At 39.0% G+C, this 19,392-nt stretch overlaps 1 non-coding gene across 1 annotated transcript; it reads right to left on the reverse strand.

Moving 5' to 3' along the window:
• Positions 1–15,461: 15,461 nt before the first annotated feature.
• Positions 15,462–15,565, reverse strand: LOC147503495 (small nucleolar RNA R71). The gene has a single exon (XR_015194071.1). It is a non-coding gene; the product is annotated as a small nucleolar RNA R71 (small nucleolar RNA).
• Positions 15,566–19,392: the final 3,827 nt, after the last annotated feature.

Genomic DNA, 19,392 nt, shown 5'->3' on the forward strand with positions numbered 1-19,392 from the left:
AAGAAAGGAATACCTGATTGGCCCTTGCTTCGCTTTATGAATAGCGTCTTGTTTACGCGTGTTCGGTGTATATAACAAGTTAGAACACCGAAAACTTGAAAAATCGGAGTTCGAATCAAACCTGTGGAAATCTGGCAAAATTCAGCTCAGGGCACGGGTGCGCTCACTTTGGGCGCAGGTGCGCTCAGTGTAAACTTCACGTTACATTGTTTGAGCGCGGGTCGCCCTCGGTTTGGGCGCGGGTCGCGCTCAACTTCTAGTAACTTTAGCGCAGCGCTCCTTTCAGCGAGGTAAACCCGTAAAATTTTTATTTTGTTCGAGGAAGTTTAATGATGAAATAGACAACCACAGTTAGAATCGAACAAGGGTGTGTGGGTGAAATGGGACTTTAAGAAGAGTACTTATACTACGAAAACAATGCGAAAGTGAAACTAAGATGGCAGCGGCGCCATTTGTTAAAACATAAAAAGATAGTTTACCTACGAAATGAACGATAAAACTCAAAACGTAAGTAAACTAAAACTTAATTACGTGTCTAAATTTATCAAAGATTTCTACTCTCAATCCTATGAGATATAGTGGAGTAGATGATTCGTTCCACTCCTAGTCCTTTCGCATGGTAATGTTCTCTACGTATAAGTAATCTTCTTAAAGTCTAATGAGAGAATTACGAAATGATAACTAGACTACAATGCAACTACCCACAAGATGCAACTAGTCGACTATTTGAACAACTATGGGAATGCTACGTCGATTCTATAATAAGGAGTTAGAGGGGGATTGATTCCACCTTAACTCGACTTAATCCTACTAACAAAGAATCGTCGTAATCCAGATTGAATCGCCTTCGCAAACAATGCTGTTACTCCTAATCCCTAATTACACATGGCATTTCTACCAATTCATAACTAGCATGTGAACGATTACACCCATTCTCATGGTGAACTAATCATTTCTAGAGTGGAAAGGAAATTACGGCGACTCTCACGATAATCGAATCAAGCTTTCATCAAGGCCTCAACCCCCTCTAATGGAGGTTTAGCCGAAATCATCACGCTTATCATTCCCAATCAAATTCGAAGACATGATATAATGATTTGAACTTTACTTGTTTAAACTCAATTCAAAACTACTCATGCAATAATTGAATTAAACTAATAATGACAAATAATTGAATCTAAAAATTGAACTAAATACGTAAATGGAAAATGAAACTAGATTACCAAGAACACTATTTTATTAATCTAATGAATAATAATACAATGATTCAAATACTAAATTAATAATCTACTTTGTTCTAAAGTAATTAATTAAACATGAAACTAGATCTAAAATAAGATATGAAAAACTAATTAATTAACTAATTGAAATTCTAAAACTAATTAATGGAGGCAAACTAATCTAGGTCTAACTATCTACCATTAACAAAGAGTCAAGCTCTTGTTTTTATACTTTCAGATACAAAAATCGTGCATGGGCTTGGAGCCATGTTTTGGGCCAGAGAATCAGGCCCAAAACCCAATTCTTTCAGTCCAAAAAGGCCTCTTCAGCTGCAGTTGGCTTCAACAGAGTTTTCGTCCACTTCTGCTCCTTTGATTGGTTCAAGGCTTAGACCATTGGAAATTTCTTTCCGAGCCGATCGTTTTGACATAAGGTAGGCCCAATTCCGAGGTCTGAGTCCAAAGATACGGCCTTCGGAAGTTCTGCTGACTTTGAGTGTTGTTTCTGCCCGCGTCGACTTTTCAGCTTTTGACCGGGCTTTAGAAAAGCTTTGTCTTCTTGAATCTTGGCCTTTAATCATAGAACTCCTTAGCAACCGAACTTTGCTCCTTTATCTTGCTAAAGTGGCACATTTCTGCACATAATGGACTTTGATGCCTGAAATGCATAAAAACACGTAATCAATATTAACTCTTAATTATTACTTACATAATTGGTCTAAAAGTATGACTGTTATAGGGTTAAAACTACAGTTTTGGGCTCTTATCACTTAGCGAGTAAATGACGTAAGGCATCATGGTCAGTATAGACAATCACCTTTGAACCTATCAGATATTGTCGAAATTTGTCAAGAGAATAGACGACGGCTAAGAGTTCATTCTCAATGGTAGAATAATTAATCTGAGCTCCGTTTAGAGTCTTGTTAGCATAATAGATTGCGTACGGGACTTTCTTGTCTCTTTGTCCTAGAACGGCTCCTATAGCATAATCAGATGCATCACACATGATCTTAAATGGCTGGCTCCAGTCGGGAGCGAGAATGATTGGTGCTGAAGTGAGTGCTTCCTTTAACTTCATAAAAGCTTCAACACATGAGGTATCAAAATCAAAGACAATATCTTTCCCTAACAGATGTGACAGCGGTCTTGTAATTCTGCTAAAGTCCTTGATAAATCGACGGTAGAATCCCGCGTGACCTAGGAAGGCACGAATATCTTTTATAGTTCTCGGTTTGGGTAGATCCTTTATAATATCAATCTTCGCTCGATCTACTAGAACTCCTTCCTTTGAAACTTGGTGACCCAACACTATCCCTTCCTTTACCATGAAGTGACACTTTTCCCAGTTCAGAACTAAGTTGGTATCGCAACAATGTTTAAGGATGACTAAGGAGAGATGGTGTAGGCAACCCTCAAAAGATGATCCAAAAACTGAAAAATCTTCCATAAAAACTTCCATGTATTTCTCCACCATGTCGTCAAAAATATTCATCATGCATCGCTGAAAAGTGGCCGGTGCATTGTATAGACCAAAAGGCATACGACGGTAGGCAAATGTTCCGAACGGACATGTGAATGTGGTCTTCTTTTGGTCCTCAGGGTGAATATGGATTTGAAAATATCCTGAGTAACCATCAAGAAAGCAGTAGTAAGCTTGTCCAACTAATCTTTCTAACATCTTATCGATGAATGGTAATGGAAAATGGTCTTTCCTTGATGCGCTATTCAGCTTCCTGTAATCGATGCAAACTCTCCATCCAGTCTAAATCCTGGTTGGAATCAACTCATTGTTCTCGTTCTCATTCTCGATCACTATGGTTCTAGACTTCTTCGGCACAACTTGAATTGGACTAACCCATTGACTATTAGAAATAGGGTAGATAATGTCGGCGTCAAGGAGTTTGACGACCTCTTCTCGAACTACTTCCTTCATCTTTGGATTAAGCCTCTTCTGTGGTTGCTTAGAAGTCTTGGAATCCTTTTCCAAATGAATCCTATGTTGAACTATCATAGGGCTGATCCTCTTGATATCAACAATTGTCCAACCTATAGCTGACTTGTATTCCTTTAAAAGTGCTACTAACCTGGATTCCTGCTCCTCAGTCAAATCTGATGCAATAACTACTGGGTAGGTTCCCAAATCTCCCAAGAAAACATACTTGAGTGTAGATGGCAAAGGCTTTAATTCTAGCTTAGGCGGCTCCTTCTTAAGTTCTTTAGATGGTCTATCAGGCATAGGTGATTCAAACTTTTCTTTGAACTTGTTGTCATCCATGACAGGTGATGAATCCAAAATTGCATTGATTTCCTCGATACTAAGTTCCTCATAGTCTGAGTCTGTCTGAGCTTTCAACAACTCGTCAGCAGGATATAAATGAGTCATATAATCCTGTGCTAACGCTTCAATCATGCATACCTCGTTCACATCACATACCTCCTGTGGTTGCTGTAACATATGGAAAATATTGGTCTCGACTCTCATATTACCAAAGGATAACATCATATTACCGTTTCGACAGTTGATGAGTGCATTTGCAGTGGCCAAGAATGGTCTGCCTAGAATGATTGGTATCTGCCTACCAGATGTAGGTTAAGTTCTGTGTCGAGTATTATGAAATCAACCGGATAAGAGAAATCTTCGATCTTGACTATGACGTCTTCAATGATTCCTTTAGGTATCTTTACTGATCTATCTGCAAACTATAAAGTAACATCAGTCGGTTTAAGATCCTTCAAGCCTAACTTCTCGTAGACAAAATATGGTAGAAGATTCACACTGGCACCCAAATCTAATAAAGCTTGCTCCTCCAAAGAATCTCCAATTATGCATGTAACAGTTGAACTTCCAGGATCTTTCAGTTTCACAACTGCTAGATTTTGTAGGTACAATGAACATCTTTGAGCGATAAAAGCTTCTTTCGGAATGCTGGTATTCTTCTTCACTAGATCTTTCACGAACTTGGCATACGAGGGTACTTGCTTGATGGCGGTCAGAAATGGGATATTAATATGCAAATTCTGAAATACATCATAAATCTCCTTGTACTGGTCATCCTTTCTGGTATTCACTAGTTTTGAAGGAAATGGTGCTGGCGGATTCTTCAATATCGGTTCTCTTCTTTCGGCTTCGGTTGGCTTGGTAACAAATAGTGGAGTGACAGGTGGAGTCACTCGTGATGGCTTCTTCTTACTTACTTCTATAGTAGTTTCTTCAGCTTCTCTTGCAATAGTTTCTTCAGCAGGTGGCACAACACTAGATATATCTGGAATGTTAGAACTGGGTGGGATGGTGGGGACATAAATTTTCTTAGGTTCCGCAGAATCTTTTCCTGGTTCATAGACAATCTTGTTACCAACTTTCTTGCCTGACCTCAGAGTGCTGACAGCATTAACTTGTTCATGGATAATCTCCAGGTTATCCAACTGCAGGACACCTCTTCCTTTCTGATTTGGCTCCGGCTGGCTTAGTAATGCTCCTTCTGATCTTTCCGTCAAGGAGACAGCGATTTGCCCTATCTGGCCTTGAATGACACTAAAGTTACTCTCCAACTTTTGGGTTCTTTGATTTGTCTATTTCAGCTCATTGATAATGGTGGTGATAGCTTCTTCCAGATGTGGGATAACTGCTTTGCTCGACTGAGGCGTAGGGGCAATATATCTACTCATAAGATCTGGTACTAACTCTCTGTTTGTGTTGGCTTAGTATTGTTGGTTCCGTATGACCGCTGATTTCTCAGATGGTTCTTTGGCAGTCTTGAACCGATCATCGGTTATTCGAATTGATTAGACTAATTTTGGAATCCTGGAGGAAAATTCCTCTGATTAGTATTTTGTGGCTTCCAATAATTTTGTCCCTGATTGAACTGGTTATTTTTTTCCTAAAGAGTTGATTCTACATACCTCTGTATTAGTATCCAGATAGTACGAACACTCTTCAATGGTGTGGCCTTCATCAGAACATAGCTCACAAATGGCATAACAAGGCTTGGATGGTTGAGGATTAGCTTGGAAATTGTTTGCTTTTGGAGGATTCATGGAGAGCTGATCAAACTTCTTGTTCAGAGTTTCAAGTCATGTTGATAAGCTTACCATAATTGATAGCATTGCTTGATTTAGGTCTTCTTGAATTTGGTTACCAAATTGCTTCGACACCCCCTCCACTCTAGCTACGTCCTCATTGCTAGTACTCCATTGTTGAGTATCTTCAGCTAAATTCTCGAGAAAGTTGTAGGCTTCCTTTCCATCCAATGATGTAAACTTACCTTGATTCATTGACTGTATCATCTGCTTGTTCATAGTAGAAAGTCCTTGAAATAAAAAATGAGCCAGTGTGCTCTTATCATAACCATGATGTGGACATGAGACTAGCAGATTATTGAATTTCTCCCAGCTTTGATGATATTCTTCAGTCACATTTCCTTTGAAATTGCTGATGGCTTGCTGCATGGCATCTGTCTTCTGGGGTGGGTAGAACTTGTTCATAAACTATGTTCTTAACTTCTCTCAGTTGTTGATTGAATTGATCGGCTGTGCAGTTGATAAGAGCCCAAAACTGTAGTTTTAACCCCTTAATAATACTACTTTTAGACCAATTATGCGAGTAATAAATAAGAGTTAATGCTAATTACATGCTTTTATGTATTTCAGGCATAGAACTCAATTATGTGCAGAAATGTGCCACTTTGGCGATATAAAGGAGCAAAGGGTTGGTTGCTAAGAAGTTCTGTGATAAAGGCCAAGATTCAAGGAGACAAAGCCTTTATGAAGCCCGGTCAAAAGCTGAAAAGTCAACATGGGCAGAAACAGTGCACAAGTCAGCAGAACTTCTGAAGACCATATCTTTGGACTCAGACCTCGGATTTGGGCCTACCTTATTTCAAAACGACCGGCTTGGAAAGAGCTTTCCAATGGTCTAAGCCTTGATCCAATCAGAGAAGTGGAAGTAGAAAAAACATCTACTGAATTCAAAACCAGCTGAAACAGGCTCTTTGGACTGAAGAATTGGGCTTTGGGCTCGATTTTCCAGCCCAAAACATGAGACCTCAGCCCATGCATGAAATTGTGGATCTGGTCTCCTACTTTACATAAAACAAGACTTAGCTATTAAGAAAGGGATAGTTAGAGAAGCTAGAATAGAAAGTAGCCATTAAAATAGCTTGTAGATCTAGTTTTTGAATTCAATTAGTTAAATTAATTAGTTTCATACATTGTTTTAGATTAATTCTTTGAATCATAGTTCTTCATTGATTAGATAAATAAAATAGTTATTTCTTGTTCATTTCGATTTTGTCATTTAAAATTGTTAGATCTAATTTCAGTTGTTGTTATTCAATTCTTAGTTATTAATTTAGAATTCAATTATTATTTAGTTAAATTTAATAAAGTTATAATCTTTATATTACGTCTAGTTTTAATTCACATCGTAGTATAATTCCCACCATTGCTCTCATTAGACTTTGAATAGATTAGTCAATCTAGGAAACTTGAATGCTAAAGAACTAAGAGTGGAACGAACTTTTTACTCCACTCTATTTCGATAGAATTGAGAGTATAGAAATCTTTGATAGCAACGCGTAATTAAGTTTAGTATCACTTGCGTTTTGAGTTTCATTGTTCATTTCGTAGATAAATTATTCAATTTTACGTTTATCAAATGGCGCCGCTGCCATCTTAGTACTCTTTAGTATTGTTTTCTGTAGACTTGATAGTTTTTCAAAGTCCCATAACCCACCCACCCTATTTTGGATTCTCACTGTGGTTGTCTGTTTCAGCTTTGCAAGTTTCCACGAAAAATTACTCGGAGGGCACCTGCGCTACTGGCAAGCAGTGTGGGAGCCCCCGCCCACACGCCTAGAATCCCACCCTTTGGCTGAGCGCCACCTGCGCCCTACCAAGGCCAACTTGGAGCACCACCTGCGCCCACACGCTTGGAATCCTACCTTTTGCCTGAGCGCGACCTGCGCCCTGCCTAGGCATATTCTGAACGCACCCGCGCCCTCTGCTGAAACTGCCCGATTTCCACAGGTTTGTTTCAAACTTCCATTTCTTCAAAGTTTTCAGTGTTCTAACTTGTTATATACACTGAGCACGCGTAAACAAGACGTTATTCACAAGCGAAGCAAAGAGGCTCTCAGGTACTCTTTTCTTCCACACCTCGCATCTTCTGTTAGAGGTTCATACTAGCATATTAGGATTGTTTGGAGTGTTGTTGTGTTTCATTAATATTGGTCTTAGCCTTGCATGAGATTAAGGTCGGGCCGAAGAAAAACACCTAACGTAATAAACAGACAACGGCAACAAACAAGTCTTTCTAGTATACCACTCACTACACCTCTAGCTAGCATACCACGCACCACCTGAAGTAATGGCTGAAGAAAGAGAGTCTCCTCTCTCTGACTTTTACAAAGCCTTGAACGATAGCCCTAAATCTTGCATCCTTCTATAAGACCCAGTGGGGGATTTCCGAATTCCCCCAAATATATTTAATTTGTTACCCGTTTTTCATGGGTTAGACCATGAAAAACCTTATCAGCACATGCGTAGGATTGACTAAGTCCTTACTACATTCCACCATCCTATGGTAGGTACTGAACAAATTAAACTAAGGGTATTTCCCTTCACCTTAGCCGATAAGGCGGCGTCTTGGTTAACTGCCCAAGCGCCTAATTCTGTGGACTCGTAGGCTAAACTTGTTCAACTATTCATGGAACATTTTTACCCACCACTGAAGACCGATGAAATGCTTTCCAAGATTCATTTCTTTCGATAGAATCCTCATGAATCATTTCCAGAGGCTTGGAATTGTTTCACCGATCTACTTATAGAGTGTCCACACCATAACCTCGCGAAAGACATGTTAGTTCGTGCCTTTTTCAAAGGACTTCTACACCACCATAAAGAAGTCCTTGACATAATGAATAGGGGTAGTTTCTTAAGTAAAGGAGCCTCGGAGGCATATAAATTTTTAGAAGATCAGACTAAGTGGAATAATAATTGGGGGGGTAGTGATGATATCTCCCGTTCCACTAGTTCTTCTACAACAGCTAAAGCCGCCGGTATGTTTGAGATGAAACCCGATCCAGAACTTGAAAATTTAATCGAATCTCTAACTAAAAAGGTAGAGACTATTTCTATCCAACAAAAACCTATCCCCGTCATGAATGTCAACTCTAACCCATGTAATTTCTGTTTGAGTCCAGAGCACCCCGACTCCTATTGTCCTTTCATTTACGAACAACAAACATTACAACAAGATAACGTTTGCTCAATTAATAGTTATCCTATTCCTAACCCCCTTGAGACAACACCCCAACTTCAGTTGGAGAAATAATCAACAAGTAACAACTCCGTGGATTTAATAATCAAAATGTTAGGCAAGCAAACGGTTATAACCAACCTCCACCACGACAAGGACAAGGTCGGGGTAATTATAATAATTATAACAACCAAAGCTTGAACCACGACAAGGTCAAGCACAAGGTCGGGTAATTATAATAATTATAACAATAATAATTATAATGCAAATCGAGGTATCGCTCGATTAATAATAATAACTATCACAACCCACCCATAAATAATCAACGTGACATAGTTCCCACACAACCTATAGCTAACACTCTTCCACAACCGATCATTTTAGATACCTTTATGCAATCTCAACAACAGATTTTGCAAGCCATCCAACTTTCCTTACAAAGAGCTAGCTCAAGAGAAAGTACGACCCAAAGGTGTGTTTCCGTGACAAGCGATACCTAATCCTAAAACATCAAACACAGCCTTTGAGGTGAACGGTAATACTAGTACGGAAAATGTAAACGTTGGTGAGCTAAATGCCATCACCACTCTCCGTTCTGGTAGAGTGGTTGACAACAATGTAACTATGCCTATAGTTACCCCACAAGTAGTCCCTATACAGGAGATTGAACTAGATACCGAAATGGAAACTAAAAAGCCTACCCCTGTAGAGGTACCAGTTAAACCACAACCTAAGAAACAAAAAGCAAAGGTTAGACATTCAGTTGAACCATACACTAAGAATAGAGAGACACCACCGTTTCCCCAGAAATTAGCTATGTTAAATAGAGATACAAACTTTGACAAGATTAGGGAAGTATTCAAGAATCTAACGATTAACCTACCCTTTCTCAAAGCAATTAAAAAATTACCTCACCATACTAAGTTTCTTAAGGAGTTGTGCACTACTAGGCGTAGGACAAATATTCTTAAAGACGCCTTTCTAACTGAACAATTTCCAACTTTAACAGAACATAATGGAATTGTGAAGTACAAGGACCCTGGTCGCCCTATCAGATGCACCTTAGGAGATTCTCACACGACCACCGCTTTATTAGACCTGGGGGCAAGTGTCAACTTACTCCCGTATTATTTATACAAACAAATAGGTCAATAAGAGATGCAAGCTACTCAAATGACGTTGCAATTAGTGGATATGTCTATTAAGTATCCTAAGGGTGTGGTTGAAAACGTGCATAGTTAAGGTCCGTGGATTTCTACTATCCCCGCTGATTTTGTTATCCTCGATACAGAGTAAGTCGTTAATGACTCTGTTCTGATCATCTTAGGGCTTCCATTTTTGGCAACTGCCAATGCGCTTATAAACTGCCGAAATGGTTTGATGTCCTTGTCTTTTGGCCATCTTTCGGTTGAGGTAAATGTTTTTAAAATGATGAAATAGTTACCAGATTCATCTATAGATAGAGAGATTAGCATGATCGAGAGCTTAGCGCAAGATTATTTTAATAACACGTTTCCAGAAAACCATATGCATAAATTCCTTTCTTTTGGAAGTTTAGATTTTGTCGATGACTCCTATGTACAAGAAGTCAACACCATCTTCGAGTCTACACAAATCGTAGAACCTTCGGTTGCTCCATATACAGAGTTTGAAGACCTGCTGCCTAAGCAAGTATTCATTACTCAAGATGAGGACACCCCAGAAAATTTTATCGACATACCAACCACCCCGGTACTTAAACCTCTTCCTCCCGAAAGTTAAAATATATTCAACTTGATCCGGATGGTAGCCATCCGGTAATTATATCTTCTCTATTATCTAAGGAGGAAGAGACATGTTTAATCAGGGTGATTAAGAAACATCGTTCTGCGATTGGTTGGTCCCTAGCCGATATTAAGGGAATTGACCCTAATGTGTGCACTCACCGTATCCATTTGCAGGATAACGCAAAGACTTCTCGCGAACCTCAGCGTCATTTGAACCCGGCCATGAAAGAAGTGTTCAGGGAAGAAGTCTTACGGTTACTTGATGCGGGTATCATATACCCAATCTCTGATACGAATGGGTTAGTCCCATTCATGTAGTTCCAAAAAAATCAGGGATTACAATGGTACGTAATGCCAAGGGTGAATATGTTGCCACACATGGTCCTATGAAATGGAGGATCTGTATTGATTACAGACGTTTAAATGCCATGACACGAAAGGATCATTTTCCATTACCCTTTATAGATCAAATGCTAGAACGTCTAGCTAGTCATGCTTTTTACTATTTTTTGGATGGCTACTCTGGCTATTTCCAAATTATTATTGATATTGATGACCAAGAAAAGACTACCTTTACATGTCCTTTTGGAACATACGCCTATAAACGAATGCCTTTTAGCCTTTGTAATGCTCCTGGTACCTTCCAGCGGTGTATACTTCATATATTTAGTGACATGGTAGAGCGTTTCATAGAAGTATTCATGGATGATTTTTCTATCTATGGAGACTCTTTCATTGACTGCCTGTCTAACCTATCTAAGGTTTTGACACGGTGTGAAGAGAAGAGTCTAGTTTTAAATTGGGAAAAATGTTATTTCATGGTAAAAAAGGGTATAGTACTAGGTCACATTGTATCGAGTGATGGCATAGAAGTTGATAAGGCCAAACTAGATAAGATAGCGACTCTACCTATACCACGGACTGTCCGTGATATTAGAGCCTTTCTAGGCCATGCAGGTTTTTATAGGTGCTTTATCAAAGATTTTTCAAAAATAGCTAGGCCGCTAACTAATCTGCTTTTAAAGGATGCCATCTTTGATTTTAATTTTAACTATAAACAGGCTTTTGAAACTTTAAAAGCCGCCTTAACTTCTGCACCCATTATACAGCCTCCCGATTGGTCTAAACCTTCCGAACTCATGTGTGATGCTAGTAATTATGCAGTCTTGGTGTCTTTTTGGGACGTAAACTAGATAATAAATCCACTGTTATTTATTATGCTAGTAAAACTCTAAACGATTCTCAAAGGAATTATACAACTACTGAAAAAGAATTCTTAGCTGTCGTTTATGCTTTAGATAAGTTTCATTCTTGTTTGGTTGGTTCTAAGACCCTAGTTTACACCGACCATGCAGCCCTTAGGTACCTTCTCGCAAAGAAGGATGCTAATCAGAGATTAATCCGATGGATTCTCCTCCTGCAAGAGTTCACATTAGAAATAAAGGACAAAAGAGGGGTCGAAAACATAGTTGCCGACCACTTATCTAGACTGACAAACGACGATGATAGTGATTCGGAGTCCATACCCGACTCTTTTCCCCGATGAGTATTTGTATGCTATTTTTTTCTACACCATGGTATCTTTGACATCATGAATTATTTAGCGGTGATGCTATTCCTTATGATTGGTCAAGAAATGAACGTAAGAAGTTCTTGGCCAGAGTTAAGCTATACTACTAGGATGAGCCCTACCTTTTTAAGTATTGTACGGATCAGATTATTCGTCGTTGTATTCCCCAGTGGGAATATAATGAGGTTCTCTCATTCTGCCATGAAAAGGAGTGTGGTGGCCATTTCAGTGGTATGAAAACAGCTACTAAAATTCTACAATGTGGGTTTTATTGGTCTACTCTTTTTAAAGATACCCAAGTGCATTGCAAGGCGTGCATTCGTTGCCAACAACTTAGGCGAATCATGAAGCGTAATATGATGTCATTGAATCCAATCATGGTGGTAGAAATTTTTGACGTATGGGGCATTGATTTCATGGGTCCTTTTCCAGTTTCCCATGACTTCATCTATATTCTAGTTGTCATGGACTACATGTCTAAATGGATAGAGGCCATGGCTTGCCGTAGCAATGACCATAAGACAATTGTGTTTTTTGTTAAAGAGTATATTTTCTGTCGATTTGGCATTCCCAAGGCTATCATTAGTGATGGTGGAATACATTTTTGCAATAGAGTTGTTGCATCTCTTGTGAAGAAATATGGAGTTACACATAAGGTAGCAACTCCGTATCATCCACAAACTAGTGGACAAGTAGAAGTTTCTAATAGGGAAATCAAAAAGATCTTAGAAACAACTGTAAATCCTGATAGGAAAGGCTGGTCAAAGCGTCTATCTGATGTCTTATGGGCATATAGGACTGCTTTCAAAACTCCTATAGGTATGTCTCCCTTTAGACTTGTATTTGAGAAACCTTGTCATTTGCCCGTTGAATTGGAGCACTGTGCTATGTGGGCTATAAAAAGCCTTCACTTCAATTTTGATGAGGCGGGTGTCAAGCGCAAGTTGGAATTGAATGAGCTTGAAGAAATCCATAGCAATTCTTATGACCTCGCAAAGGATTATAAAGCTAACATGAAACGTGTTCATGAAAAGCAAATTTTGCACAAAGAGTTTATGGTAGGTGATAAGAGCCCAAAAATGTAGTTTTAACCTTGTAACAGTCATACTTTTAGACCAATTATGTGAGTAATAATTAAGAGTTAATACTAATTACGTGTTTTTATGCATTTCAGGCTTCAAAGTCCATTATGTGCAGAAATGTGCCACTTTAGCGAGATAAAGGAGCAAAGGTCGGTTGCTAAGGAGTTCTGTGATTAAAGGCCAAGATTCAAGAAGACAAAGCCTTTCTAAAGCCCGGTCAAAAGCTGAAAAGTCGACGCGGGCAGAAACATCACTCAAAGTCAGCAGAACTTCCGAAGGCCGTATCTTTGGACTCAGACCTCGGAATAGAGCCTACCTTATGTCAAAACGACCGGCTCCGAAAGAGCTTTCCAATGGTCTAAGCCTTGACCCAATCAGAGGAGCAAAAGTAGATGAAAAGTTTCTTGAAGCCAACTGCAGCTGAAGAGGCCTTTTTGGACTGAAAGAATTGGGTTTTGGGCCTGATTCTCTGACCCAAAACATGGCTCCAATCCCATGCACGATTTTTGGATATGAAAGTATAAAAACAAGAGCTTGACTCTTTGTTAATGGTAGATAGTTAGGCCTAGATTAGTTAGCCTCCATTAATTAGTTTTAGAAGTTCAATTAGTTAATTAATTAGTTTTTCATATCTTGTTTTAGATCTAGTTTCATGTTTAATTAATTACTTTAGAACAAAGTAGATTATTAATTTAGTATTTGAATCATTGTTTTATTATTCATTAGATTAATAAAATAGTGTTCTTGGTAATCTAGTTTCATGTTCCATTTACTTATTTAGTTAAATTCTTAGATTCAATTATTTGTCATTATTAGTTTAATTCAATTATTGCATGAGTAGTTTTGAATTGAGTTTAAACAAGCAAAGTTTCAATCTTTATATAATGTCTTGTTTGAATTCCATTGGGAATGATAGCGTGATGATTCTCGGCTAAACCTCCATTTGAGGGGGTTGAGAAGCCTTGATGAAAGCTTGATTCCGATTATCGTAGAGTCGTCATAATTTCCTTTCCACTCTAGAAATGATTAGTTCACCATGAGAATGGGTGTAATCGTTCACATGCTAGTTATGAATTGGTAGAAATGCTATGTGTAATTAGGGATTAGGAGTAACCCGCATTGTTCTCTGGGCAGCTCAATTCGATTACTTAATTATTCGTCGTTAGTAGGATTAAGTCGAGTTAAGGTGGAATCAATCCCCCTCTAACTCCTTATCATATAATCGACGTAGCATTCCCATAGTTGTTCAAATAGTCGACTAGTTGCATCTTGTGGGTAGTTGCATCTAGTCTAGTTATCATTCGTAAATCTCTCATTAGACTTTAAGAAGATTACTTATACATAGAGAACACAGCATGCGGAAGGACTAGGAGTGGAACGAATCATCTACTCCACTATATCTCATAGGATTGAGAGTAGAAATCTTTGATAAATATAGGCACGTATAAGTTTTAGTTACTTACGTTTTGAGTTTTAACGTTCATTTCGTAGGTAAACTATTATTTTTTTATCATTTATCAAATGGCGCCGCTGCCATCTTAGTTTCACTTTTGCATTGTTTTCGTAGTATAGGTACTCTTCTTAAATTCCCATTTCACCCACCCACCCTTGTTCAATTCTAACTGTGGTTGTCTTTTTCAGCATTAAACTTCCTCGAACAAAATAAAAAAATAAAAAAAAAAAATCGCACGGAGCGCACTTGCGCCCCAAAGGAGCGCGACCTGCACTAAAGTACTGGAAGTTGAGCGTGACCCATGCTCAAACACTGTAACTCGAAGTCTAAGTTGAGCGCGACCCACGCCCAAAGTGAGCGCACCCGCGCCCCGAGCTGAATTTTGCCGGATTTCCACAGGTTTGATTCGAACTTCGATTTTTCAAGTTTTTCAGTGTTCTAACTTGTTATATACACTGAACACGCATAAACAAGACGCTATTCATAAGCGAAGCAAGGACACAATCAGGTATTCCTTTCTCCCACACCTCGCATCTCCTGTTAGAGGTTTATACTAGTATATCAGGATTGTTTGGAGTGTTGACGTGTTTAGTTAAGTTTGGTCTTAACCTTGTATGAGATTAAGGTCTAGTCGAACAAAAACACCTAACATAATTACACGGCAACATCAACAAGCACGCCTATCTAGTATACCACTCACTACACCTCTAGCTACTATTTCACACACACCACTTGATAATATGCCTGAAGAAGGAGAGACTCCTCTCTCTGACTTCTACAAAGTCTTGAGCGATAGCCCCAAATCTTGCATCGTTCTAGTAGACCCAGTGGGGGATTTCCGAATCCCCCCAAATATTTTTAATTTGTTACCCATTTTTCATGGTTTAGACCATGAAAAACCTTATCAGCACATGCATAGGATTGAACAAGTCATAACAACATTCCACCATCCTACGGTTGGTGCGGAACAAATTAAACTGAGGGTATTCCCTTTCACTTTAGCCGATAAGGCGGCGTCTTGGTTAACTGCCCAAACGCCTAATTCTGTGGACTCGTGGGCTAAACTTGTTCCGCTGTTTATGGAACATTTTTACCTACCCCTAAAGACGGATGAGATGCTTTCCAAGATTTATTTCTTTCGACAAAATCCTCATGAATCATTTTCAGAGGCTTGGAATCGTTTCACCGATCTCCTTATAGAGTGTCCACATCATAACCTAGCTTAAAGAAGACACGTTAGTTCGTGCCTTTTTTCAAAGGACTTCTACACCACCATAAAGAAGTCCTTGACATAATGAATGGGGTAGTTTCTTAAGCAAAGGAGCCTCCGAGAGGCTTATAAATTTTTAGAGGATCAAACTAAGCGAAAATAACAACCGGGGTAGTGATGATATCCACCGCTCCGCTAGTTCTTCTAATACAGTTAAGGCCACCGGTATGTTTGAAATTAAACACGATCCCGAGCATAAAACTCTAATCGAATCACTCACTAAAAAGGTAGATGCCATTTCTGTTCAACAAAAGCCTATCCCCGTCATGAATGTAAATTCAAATCCATGTAGTTTCTGTTGGAGCCCTGAGCATCCCGACTTCCACTGTCCTATAGCCTATGAACAGGCTTCTTCCATTAATAGTGAATCTAACGCCCCGTGGAGACAAAATCCCAACTTCGGTTGGAGAAATAACCAACACGTCACACCTCCAGGGTACAATAATCAATATGTTAGGCTAACGCATAGTTTTATCCAAGCTCCACCACGACAAGGACAAGGTCAGGGTAATTATAATAATTATAACAACCAAGTGCAACCTCGACAAGGTCAAGCACAAGGTCAAGGTTGTTATAATAATTATAATGCTAATAGAGGTATCATTCCGGTAAATAATAACTATAAAAATCCGCCCATAAATAATGTACGCGAGATAGTTCCAGCCACACCACCCGTGACTACTACACCCACACAACCGGATCCTCTTGACACCTTCATACAAGTGAGCCAAAAACTTTTCCAAACCATGGCTCAATCTAACCAACAGCTTCTATAATCCGTTAATAATTTAAGCCAACAGTTGGCCCAAGATAAAGCCCAACCCAAAGGTGTGTTTCCAGGTCACACAATACCTAATCCTAAAACAACAAACACAGCCTTTGAGGTAACCGATAATACTAGTAATGAATATGAAAATGTAGGTGAGCTAAATGCCATCACCACTCTCCGTTCTAACAGAGTGGTTGATAACAAAGTAACTATGCCTATAGTTACCCCACCAATAACCCCTACACCTGCTATTTTACTATATACCGAAATAGAAACTGAAGAGCCTACCACTATAGAGGTACCAGTTACAACACAACCTAAGAAACAGAAAGCCAATGTTAAACATCCAGGTGATACCATTGCTAAATATAGAGAGAAACCATCGTTTCCACAAAAATTACCCATGTTAACTAGGGATACAAATTATGAGGAGATTAGGGACGTTTTCAAGAATCTAACTATAAACCTTCCCTTCCTCGAAGCTATTAAAAAGCTACCACACCATGCTAAGTTTCTTAAGGAGTTGTGTACTACTAGGCCTAAGACCAATATACCAAAAGACTTTTTTATGTAATAATTCCCAACTCTATCTCAACATAATGGAATTGTTAAGTACAACGACCACTGGTCAGTCCTATCAGCATAATGCACCTTAAGATATTTCTATACGACGACGCTTATTAGACACGGGGGCTAGTGTTAACTTACTCCCGTTTTATTTGTATAGACAAATAGGTCTAGACGAGATGCAACCTACTAAAATGACGCGTTGCAATTAGTCGATCGGTCTATTAAGTATCCTAAGGGTGTGGTCGAAAATGTCTTTGGTAAAGTTCAGGATTTCTACTATCCGGCTGATTTTGTCATCCTCGATACGTAAGTCGCTAACAACTCTGTCCCAATCATCTTAGGGCGCCCTATCCCGGGCAAACCGCCAATGCTCATTAATTGTCGCATGGTTCGATGTCCATGTCTTTTGGCCATCTTGTTTGTTGAAGTAAATGTTTTTAAAACAAAGACACATTTACCCGATTCGCCTATGGATGGAGAGGTTAGCATGATCGAGAGCTTCGCTCGAGATTATTTCAACAACACGTTCCCTGATAATCATATGCCCAAATTTCTTTCCTTTGGAAGTTCAGACTCCAACATTTTCATCCCTACACTAGTCGATACACATATTATGGATGACGACGAGATAGATGACTTTCTCATAGATATAGAGGACTACCATAGTAATGTGGATATGACCAATCTAGATGAGGAATTCAAGGAGTTTCTTAGAGCAGGTGATGATTCACCCTATCAAGAACTACTTTGCACAACATCCACCTCGACTCCCCTCCTTCCACCCTTTCAAAGGAATCTCGAGTTTGCACTTGATCCTTTTGTTTCTCCTGTGCTTCATAATTTTTTAAATCCACATAGTAAACAAATACTTCAGAAGGATAAACCATTTGACACCTTCATTTTCAGACTTGAGACAGTCCCTACCTACACCATGAATGAGTTTTGTGCTAAACCCACATCCTCATTGTTTACATGCTTTCCTTCTACAACTTATCCATATCCACCATATCTTCCACAACTATTCACTTTTCCACACTTATTCACTAGGACACCCTCTCGTTCAAAAATGAAAAAGAAGGTGCATGCTAGGTTATGTTATAGGGTTATCCGACTTTGCTTTCATTTCACTAGGTTGCGTCATAGGAAATCTTGGTGCTTGATTGTGTTTGGATATGTTTTCTGTGATATTTATTTATGGAATGATTCCCAACTATTTCGGTTGTTGATATATGATAAATTGCATGTTCATACATATGTTTAGATAAAGTCTCGAGTATCTGACTATAAACGACTCAACTTTTGTGTTTGGTGCATTTCCTTTCATTTACATATATTTGTGAGTGCACCATTAAGGTAACCGGGCCCTCCCTATGGAGTGTGTGGCTGTAAGTACCGGATCCTAAGTCCACATTTAACATAATTCACGTTTTCCACTCTTGCATGTTTTCTCAGATTTTTTAGTCATGTTTCTCTATGGAGTGAATTATGTCCTTATTCATTATTGTTTTTCCTTATAAAAGTAAAAAAATATATATATATATATATATATATATATAATAAAATAAAAACATAGTAATCTAGGAAGTCTCGGGAATCTGACTTTAAAAGACCCACTTAAAAAACAAATTTTCTAAACTCTGTTGTAAAAAATTTGTTTGGGGGTGGGGTGTTCGTGTTTCCGTCCTCGAATGTTTGATGTCACATTAGAGTTGCTTAGGCCGTTTAATTGTATTTCGATTCGGATTGACATAATCTATGAATTTAGAGTTCATTCGTTCGCATAACTTACGTCATGCACGCATTTTGAGGCGTTTTCCACTATCTTATATGTCATCCACGGTCAAAATAGAGTGTTTTATGGATCATTGGATTGGAAATTCTCTCCTGATCATTTCCATATCTCATTCGCAAAAATCGGACCGGTAACGAAGCGGCAATATTAGTTTGAAGTTGCGCAAAAAATCGAAAAATTCGAATTGGGCTTGGACCCAACCCGCGCGCACCTGCGCCCCTTACCTTCGCACCAACAGTCACGTTCTTCACTTCCAAACCGCCATTAACAACCACAAAGGTTCAAACCCAAACCTAAAAAATAAAATTAAAAAGAAAACAAAACTAACCCACGCCCACAGTTCAAATCAACTTCCAATCTTCTCTAAAATCTTTCCACCACCACCTCCACCAATTTAAATCATGAAAAACCACCGAAAAATAAAAAAAATTGGACTGCCGATCCACCACCGCACCACCACCATTGTTGTTCCAGTGAGGTTGTTCCTCATTGCTTCCTACTCCTTCTACAAACCCCAAATCAGTTCAAACTCCAATGGCTCAACAACGTCGAATTTTGCCGGAGCAAGCATTTACTGGCAACCACTTCACGCCGTTCTACGGTGACGAAATGATTAGTAGAGACTGGAATAGCTTGTGGTACTCG

The sequence above is a fragment of the Coptis chinensis genome, chromosome 4 (assembly GCF_015680905.1).
Source record: "Coptis chinensis isolate HL-2020 chromosome 4, ASM1568090v1, whole genome shotgun sequence".
NCBI classification, from domain to species: domain Eukaryota; kingdom Viridiplantae; phylum Streptophyta; class Magnoliopsida; order Ranunculales; family Ranunculaceae; genus Coptis; species Coptis chinensis.